The sequence below is a fragment of the Ovis aries genome, chromosome 17, assembly GCF_016772045.2.
Source record: "Ovis aries strain OAR_USU_Benz2616 breed Rambouillet chromosome 17, ARS-UI_Ramb_v3.0, whole genome shotgun sequence".
NCBI classification, from domain to species: domain Eukaryota; kingdom Metazoa; phylum Chordata; class Mammalia; order Artiodactyla; family Bovidae; genus Ovis; species Ovis aries.
In genome coordinates, this window is record NC_056070.1 from 24,304,928 (window position 1) to 24,313,983 (window position 9,056).

Here is a 9,056-nt window from a genome sequence, read left to right on the forward strand (position 1 = left end):
TCTTTTCTAAAAATCTCCAATAAATTTCAAACAAAGTAAATGAAGCTCACAATTGTTGAAAGTTTAATTATATATAGGCAATTTTATACTAACAACCATTTCTTGATATTTATTTATTCATTCATTTACCTTTTCATTTATTCTACTAAATTAATATTCATTTTCTGTACTTAGTACTGAAATGAGTTGTAAGGGGTTGAGGATTGATATTCCTTTAAGTGAGGGAGATTCTGTGTAAATGTTCTGAAAACACATGGACCGATATAAAATATGACAGATTTTTTTAAAAAGTGATCCTAATGTGAGTGATATAGTGAGGGTTGTTCCTGATTGTCAGAAGACACTGGGAACTATTGGGATCCTTAGAAGCATTTTGTAACATTGATGTTATAATGTTAGACATCTTGTCTGATTTATGTTGTGCTTTGCGTGTACTCAGTCATGTCCAACTCATTGAGACCCCGTGGACTGCAGCCCACCAGGCTCCTCTGTAAAATCCATGGAATTTCACAGGCAAGAATGTTGTAGTGGGTTAACATTCCCTTCTCCAGGGGACCTTCCTGACCTAGAGATCGAACCCACATTGCCTGTGTCTCCTATGTTGCAGACAGATTCTTCACCCTTTGAGCCACAGGGGAAGCCCAATAGTAGGTTCTATTTTAAGCTTTGAATAGCTATTAACATTTAGAATTTACAGATAGATAATAGATAAAATAATCTAGTCTGATTATCCTTGACCTTCATACACAGATCACTTTATATGCAAAGCCTGTGCTTCTTCAGCACTATGGTTATCTGTTGTAAGAGCCATTTTCTTCATCACTGTCCTATAAGATGTAAAGGTAATTAGTGGGGGAACCTGATTTCTTCCATCAAAATTGTCTCTTAGTAAGTTGCTTCTTAATTAGAGATTTGTTTCATTTAGGTGAATGTGTGGCAATTAAGCAAAACAAACCAATATTTAGGCTCATATTTCCCTATCAAAAACTATAAAAAATTCATAGTATACTTGAGTAACTCAATTGTATACAAATCCACAATATAATTAAGTTACTGTATGTCCTACCACAGAAAGATTTTCTTAAATGGAAGTACAGCTGATTTTTGACATTACATTAGTTTCAAGTGTACTTCAAAGTGAGTCAGTTATTTTCTTCAGATTATATTCCATTATAGGTTATTTCAAGATGTTTAATATAGTTTCCTGTGCTGTATTGTAAATTCTTGTTGCTTATATAGTAGTTTATATATATTAATATCATACTCCTAATTCATTCCCCCCTTCTTCTCTCTCTTCTTTGGTAACCATAAGTTTGTTTTCTATGTCTATGAGTCTGTTTTGTCTATAGATTCATTTGTGTTATTTTTTAGATTCCACATATAAGTAATATCATAGAGTATTTGTCTTTCTCTATTTGACTTATTTCACTAAGCATTATATTCTAAGTCCATCCATACTGTTGCAGATAATAATATTTCATTCTTTTTATGGCTGAGTAATATTCGATTTCACACTTTTGAGCCATTTATTTATTGATGGTTACTTGATTATTGCCATTTCTTGGCTATCGTAAATAGTGCTGCACTAAACTTGGGATGCAAGTATCCTTTTGAAATTAGGCTTCTATTTTTTTTTGTTTTTTTTTTCTGGATATATAACCAGGAACTAGATTGCAGGATCATATAGTGGTTCCATTTTTAACTTTTTAAGGAACCTCCAAACTGTTTTCCATATACTCCTGAAAGCAGTGTTAGTTCTCTTTTCTCAAGACTCTCCCTAGTATTTATTATTTGTAGACTTTTTGATGATAGCCACTCTGAATAGTGTGGAATGATGCCTCATTATAGTTTAGATATGCATTTCTGTAATAACTAGTGATACTGAGCATCTCTTCTTGTGCTTGTTAGCCATCTACATGTCCTTTTTGGAAAAATGTCTATGTCTTCTGTCCATTTTTGATTAGTTTGGGGTTTTTTATTTTGATATTTAATTGATTTCACTGTTTATATATTATGGATATTAACCCCTTGTCTGTCACATCATTTGCAGATATTTTCTCCTGTGATTTAGTTTGTCAAAAATTATAGATTTTAAGTGTTCTTTATGTAGCTATGTTTTCTTAATCCCTAACCTTTCAAAGTCGGTGGTTGGTACTGATTATCTTATCTATCTTGTAACAAAGATTATATGAGGAAACTTTGTAAATTGTAATGTTTTCATCAAGTTGATAGTGTTTAGAAACTGGTTTTTTCCTCATGTTCAATAGCTGAAGATGTGATCTCGATATTTTCCAGTTGATGCCAAACACATAAACAAGGAGTATGTTTTTGACAAAATAAATAAAGCTTTTAAAAATAGTATATACCTTTCTATGAAGTTTATCTTATAAGATATCTGGTGTTTTAAAAAACTGTGATATTTATGCTGTTTGATTAGCATTGTAGTTCATGCATAAGATTGGAAAATATAATTGATGATTTAATTCAGAACTTTGGGTTTAAATGAGTGGATTTCTTGAATAGAGTTAGCAATCTGCAGTTTCATTTCTTTATATTACCTTATTTTGTCTAGCACACTTTTAATTTATAGTAAAATGAGAAGCCAAGAAAGAATAATAGGGACATTATGTTGAATAAAAATAAAGGCAAGGTAAATTTTAGAACAAAATAAATATGGATATGGGTGATACTGAAACAGAGTTCACCATAAAGGTTATGTCATGATATGTTATTCAAACTTATGAGTTTCTTGTTCCTATACAAATAATTTTTGCTTTCACATAGATAATTAAAATGGATTCTTTTTTTGTGTGTGTGTTTCCTTTTACCTTGATTCTAAATTAGTTCCCTTAGAGGGATGGCTCATTTTTCTAAGACAAAACAGAATTCATTGTCTTTCTTTTTCCTCTTTGGAGTAGGCTGAAATTTTTTAATTCCCTTTTAGTTTAGCCACTACTAATTTCACCTATGATAGCTTTAAAATATGCAAAACATTGGAAAGATTCATTAAGAATAAAGAAGTTTGTAATTAGATAAACTAAAATATTGACTCTGGAAAATATATACAAATACATATAATCTTTAATTAAGGTGATTTTTATTCACCTTTAATAAATATTATCATGTGAGCATTTAAGTTTGAACATAAAATCTTCAAACATTTGTTTTACTCAAAATTGTGACTTGTGTTTTATTTATTGGACTAAATACTAATTAGTTCTGTTAACTTTATAAAATTCTTTTAGATAATACTCTTGGCCTATACTATTGAGGAAATTATCTGTGCTAACTTCATTTGGGGAGGGATACTGGCTGTCTGTAAGGCTAGGATTTTGAGAAGGGGCTTCCTGTACCTCCACATTGCTGACATGGCTGACAATTTGAAAGTTACCCTGTCAGTTCCAGCTTTCAGTGTGATCAGTGGTGGTTCTCATACTGGAAACAAGTTGGCCACACAGGAGTTTCTGATCCTCTCCTTTGGTGGAACAAACTTCAGGGAAGCCATGTGCATTGGAGCTGAGGTTTACCACAACCTGAAGAATATCATCAAAAAGAAATATGGGAAAGATGCCACCAATGTGGGAGGCGAAGGCAAATTTGTTCCTGGGGAATAAAGAAGCCCTAGAATTGCTGAAGAATGAGATCAGGACAGCTGGTATACCCATGAGCTTGTCATTGGCATGGACTTGACTGCCTCTCAGTTCTTCAGGTCAGGGAAGTATGACCTGGATGTCAAGTCTCCCAGTGGTCTCAGCAGGTACACCCACCTGACCAATTGTCAGACCCTTATAAGTCCTTCATCAAGAACTACCCAGTAGTGTCTATCAAAGACCTTTTTAACCAAAATAATTGGGAAAATTGGCAGACGTTCGCTGCTAGGACAGGAATCCAGGTGGTGGGGAATGATCTCTCAGTGCCCAGCCTGAAGCAGATTTCCAAGGCTGTGGTTGAAAAATCATGCAACTGCCTCCTGCTCAAAGTGTACCAGATCGGCTCATAGCCAAGTCTCTTTGGGGTGTGCCAGGCAGCCCAGTGCAATAGGTGGGGTGTCATGGTATCTCATAACTCTCGGGAAACTGCAGGTGTCTTCATTGCCAACCTCGTGGTAGAGACCTGCACTGGGCAGATCAAGACTGATATACCTTGCCTATCCTAGTGCTTGACAACCAGATCCTCATAACTGCTGAAGAACTGGGCAGCAAGGTTAAATTTGCTAGCAAGAGCTTCAGATAAGCCAAATGAGATTGGAGCAGGGGAGCATGTAAGTCTTTCCGTCACTAGTTGACTGGTTCAAATGTTGTTCTTGATGTTTGCATAGATAGTTCAAGGTCTCTCTTGATACTTGTAGGGGCTTCTGATAGTTAACTCCTTCTATTGCTCCTCTGTTGTTCTCTCACTGCATCCTTAGAACTGCTTCAGAAGCCAAGCTGACCATCTGAAACCCTGCTGGAAACTTTAGTTCTATAATCATGTCATTGACCCAAGTCATTGTTTTGCTCATCTCTCTTCCCACCAACTATTTGGAGTCATGAGTATCTATAGTATAATTTCTGAGGTGTCCACAGGCAATACCATACTTAGTGGTTTTATGTGTAAAATAAAAAGGCCTCAGTGACCAGTAAAAAGAAATTAATGTATCAGAAAGAACAATTAATTAATAAAAGTTAACATATGAGGAAAAATTTATATCCCTTTTTTTTACTCTTATAACATTATAATATATTCTTTTTGGTGAGCAAAGAAACATTCAAATTAACCACTTTTTACAAAGTATTGAGAAAAGTTTAATTATGTTTGAGATATAATGATTTGCATGCACCACTGTGAGATCTTAATTTTTGTTCTTTTTATTTTTTATTGTGAGTCATAACATACAGTAATGTATATCAAACAGCAAGAAGTACAACTCAAGGATTTTCTTACGAATGCATGTATAATCACAAATAGATCAAGAACAGGACTTTTCCAGCCATCAAGAAGTCCCTTGCATACCTCTTCCAATCCCCAATCCCTATTTCTTTCCCTAAAATAAACATTATCCTGAACTCTAACACAATGCAATAGTTTTGGCTGCTTTGTACTTTATCTTCCTAGAGTTATATAGCATGTACTCATTTGGATCTGACTTCAGTTACTTGACATAATGTTTGTGTGACCCATCCCCACTTTTGAGTGGTTTTATTTAGTTTAGTTCATTTATTTTCATGGCTATATAATGTCTCATTTATTATAGTCCCAAATTTACATATCCCTTGCTTATGGACTTTCAGGTTATTCTGAGTTTAGGCTATTATGAAGAAAGTTGTAAAATGTTAAAAAAAAATCTTAACTGTAAAGCAATGATGGGTGTGCATATATTTCTCTTGTGTTAGGATTTAATTAATTAATTAAGCTCTATTGCTAACTCAGATACAAATCTTAGGATTCCAGGAATGTCAAGAGTAGAGAGGTTCTGTACACTGAGTTGGAACTTGGAAAATATATTCCCCAGGAATCAAAATGAACAGATTAAAAGTATAACCCTTAAAGGGATTGTCATCCAGCTTTGAAACACCTCCATCCCTAAAATTAGCTTAATAAAATTAATTGATCAAAATCAATTACAAAATTATTAGCACAAGCATAGCTGACCAAACAACTCAGAAAACAACAACAACAAAAAATGTTCTGCCCTTAGTCTTCCTTGTGCCTAAAGCTTTGTTATAATGAAAGGAATAACCGTAGTAGCAGGCTTGGTAAATATGCCTGGGCCCAACAAGAACTGCCTCTCACTGAATCTGTAATAGACACTGTGACTGCTGAATGCTCAACAGAGTAGCAGTAGAGACTTAAGTGAAGCCTTTGGTAAGGCACCATCCTTTGAGCAGCTCAGTTAGCCACCCAGGGCTAGATTGATTACACTGGATCCTTTCCATCCTCAAAGGGTAAATAATTTATCCTCATGCTGGATTGATACATATTCTGGGTGACCAAGGAGACTTTAAATTTCCCCTCAGCTTAACAGATTTAGACAAGTTTCTTCTAACGACAGACCCCTGACCTGCCTTTTCTTAGAGCATTTACTTCAGAAAACTTTCTGGACTATAAATTCTTGTTCTGTTCCTTTGAAATGTATGTAAATCTGCTTCTAACTTCTTGTCAGTTTTATAGCTCAGGAAATGTCTTTCTCAAGGACCTGGGAACCATCTCTTTGAAATGTAAACATCAAAGGAGATAACACCCCAATTTCCTAGTCTCTGAGGGAGGGTGGGAGCCTAACTTCATGAGGCAACACTTAACAAACATAAATAGCCTAATTAAAGAGAAAAAAGATTAGCAAACTCAGGAAAAATTCCATGTGCTGGACACATACCTTAGGTCAACCCTACCTACAAAATCTTCCAATACTTTTCCACTAGCTTATCCCAATACTTATAATTTTCCCCATCTTTTATATCAGTGGAGATGAATTCAGTCTTTCTCTTTATTGGAATAGTCTTGAAAAAGGTCTTTGGGTGCCTGATAAACTTTCTCTGGTGGAAGTTTTGCTTTGACAAGGGTGTGGCTTTTCCTTGTCTGTCTGCACTGTCTTCGTCAGAAAATCTACTCCTGGGCTAACAAATTGATGTATTATAATGGGATTATGAAAATACCTTTAGAGAGGCAATCAAAACTGTGGAGAAGATGGTGCAATCATTAGCAAAATGTCCATGAAAGTCTTTGACCCTAATACTCTCAATATTCCCTATAGATAGAATACCTTTGTCTGAGTACCCTCTCACTATTGCTCCTAGTGATGCAGATGATTTATTTTTGCTTCATTGAGCAACTTCTGGCCTGCACATTAGAGGTCCTGATTCTGAGGAGAGGGGTATATTTACACTAGAACATATGAAGGATTTCACTAAACTTAAATTTATTGACTCAATTAAGTTACACTGGGGCTTCCCTGGTGGCTCAGTGGAAAAGAACCTGGCTGCCAGTGCAGGAGACCTGGGTTTGATCCTTGGGTTGAGAAGATCCTCTGGAAATGGATTGGCAACCCGCGCCAGCATTCTTGCCTGGGAAATCCCACGGACAGGGGAGCCTGAGATGTATAGTCTATGGGGTCACAAAAGAGTTGGACCCAACTTAGTGACTAAGTGACAGCAACAAGAAGTTTTACACTGAGTCCCTCAGGCCAGCAAAACAAGGAACAGAAATGGAGTTACTATGCTGGGAAGGATAACTGATCACAGTTTTCATGAGGAGATCAGGTGACTGCTGTGTGTTGGGACAGGGAGACTATGTCTGAAGCTAAAGAGATTTCCTATGGTACCTCTTAATGCTTTTATTGAGTTAAAACCTTGCATGCCAATTGCAGGAAGTGCAATCTGACAAAGACATGGTAATCAAAGGATCAAAACTCTCAGGCGTGGGAAGGTATGATTTATTTCATGGGAAAAGCATTCTTGGCCAGCTGAAGTGCTAACTCAAGTTGAGGGAAATCTAGTATGCGAAGTAGAAGAGGAATATAAAGGGTATGAGCTGTGGGTAGCCTCAGGACCAATTACGGAGGTAGGGCTCCTTATTCACCATTGTCTCGTAATTTGTTTGTTTGTTTGCTTGTTTAATTGTGACCAACCTTTAAGAAGCAGTGACATTAATACAACTGTGCATTTACTGTAGGGCTTGAGGAAGACCTGAACAATATAAAGTGAAGACATTTATTGCCATGCCCTTCCCAATACTGCAAGTAGTTCCCTATATCATGGCTAGCCTCCAAAGTTTCCAAGTGTGAATCTCTGCCTCCTGGGTCAATAGGACATTTTCTAGAAGCACAGAAGGCTGTTCTCTGTGCTCTCCTAGTGCTGGGAATGATCAGGGGATTCAGATCACTCTGGGAGTTGATGGCTAAATATATAACTCCCTTCCTCTCAAGTGAGAGAATTTGAAGTTGTGATCTTATACCACTTTTTAGAATTTCCCTAGAGGATTAAATTCCATTAGCCCAGCATGATAGCTGATAGAAATGCACATTTGATGGCTGCCTTTTCTTCCCTATGGTTTTCTCACATTTCCACCAGTGACATTTGCACTCCAAAATAATTATTTGCAGGCAAGTTTTTAAAATCTGACTATTTGCTTCTAGGAGAGGAACAAAATCATACATACACAATATGATTTCTGATCATTGACTATGTAAGAAGGGGTTAATTTCTAAATCCCCATGTTAAACACAATGGTACCAGTACCATACTGTCTTGATGACTGTGGCTTTGTAGTAGAGCCGTTTGTTCTAGTTCTGTGGAAAATGTGGCTGGTAGCTTGATAGGATTGCGCCATTTCACTATATAGTCATTGGTATAATTTTTAAAAAATCCTGATAGAATATTTCTAGATCAAATTGAATTTTCTTATCTATTTTAATTAATGAATATATATGTGTATGTGTATATATATAATGAATGAGTTTAAATTGTACAGATATTATTTCTTATATAATAAACAAAACTTTTAATAGCATAAGGTTATCTTGATTACTTCCTTTACTTTAGTTGCCGAGAAATTTCTCAAATTTCATTTCTTAAAAATAAGTATTCACAAAGTAGTTAAGTCTTTGGTCAACTGTATCGCATCAAAAGTATTTCTTTGGATTAAGTTAAAATAAATTTAAAAATTTTTGAATTATGGCTTGTTTTCTAGGTGACGCAAACTAGAATTTGTAGTTCATATATGAATAAATAGAACAATTGGTTATGTAATCCACTTTAATGATTAAGAAAGTTCAAAAGAATGCATCGACTATTTTTTCTAGTGTTTGTATTTTATGAATGTAAATTTTGGAACCATTGTTATAACTGTTGCTATGTTAAAAAATGATACAAAGCCAATACATACCCCATATTAAAACTATGAATATCATAATTTTGATTGACAAACTGAATAAAATATGTGTGTATCTCTGCACGTACATTCCATTACTTTTACTATCCAGATAAAAAAGCATTTCCCAATAAAAAATAAATTCACAACTACATTATGTCTTGGAAAGGTTTAGATATTGACTAGCCCTGGTGGCTCAGTGGTGAAGAATC

General features: G+C 35.3%; 1 pseudogene; it reads left to right on the forward strand.

The window, feature by feature from the left end:
• Window positions 1-2,679: 2,679 nt before the first annotated feature.
• Window positions 2,680-4,233, forward strand: LOC101107900 (alpha-enolase-like; annotated as a pseudogene).
• The last annotated feature ends 4,823 nt before the right edge of the window (window positions 4,234-9,056 follow it).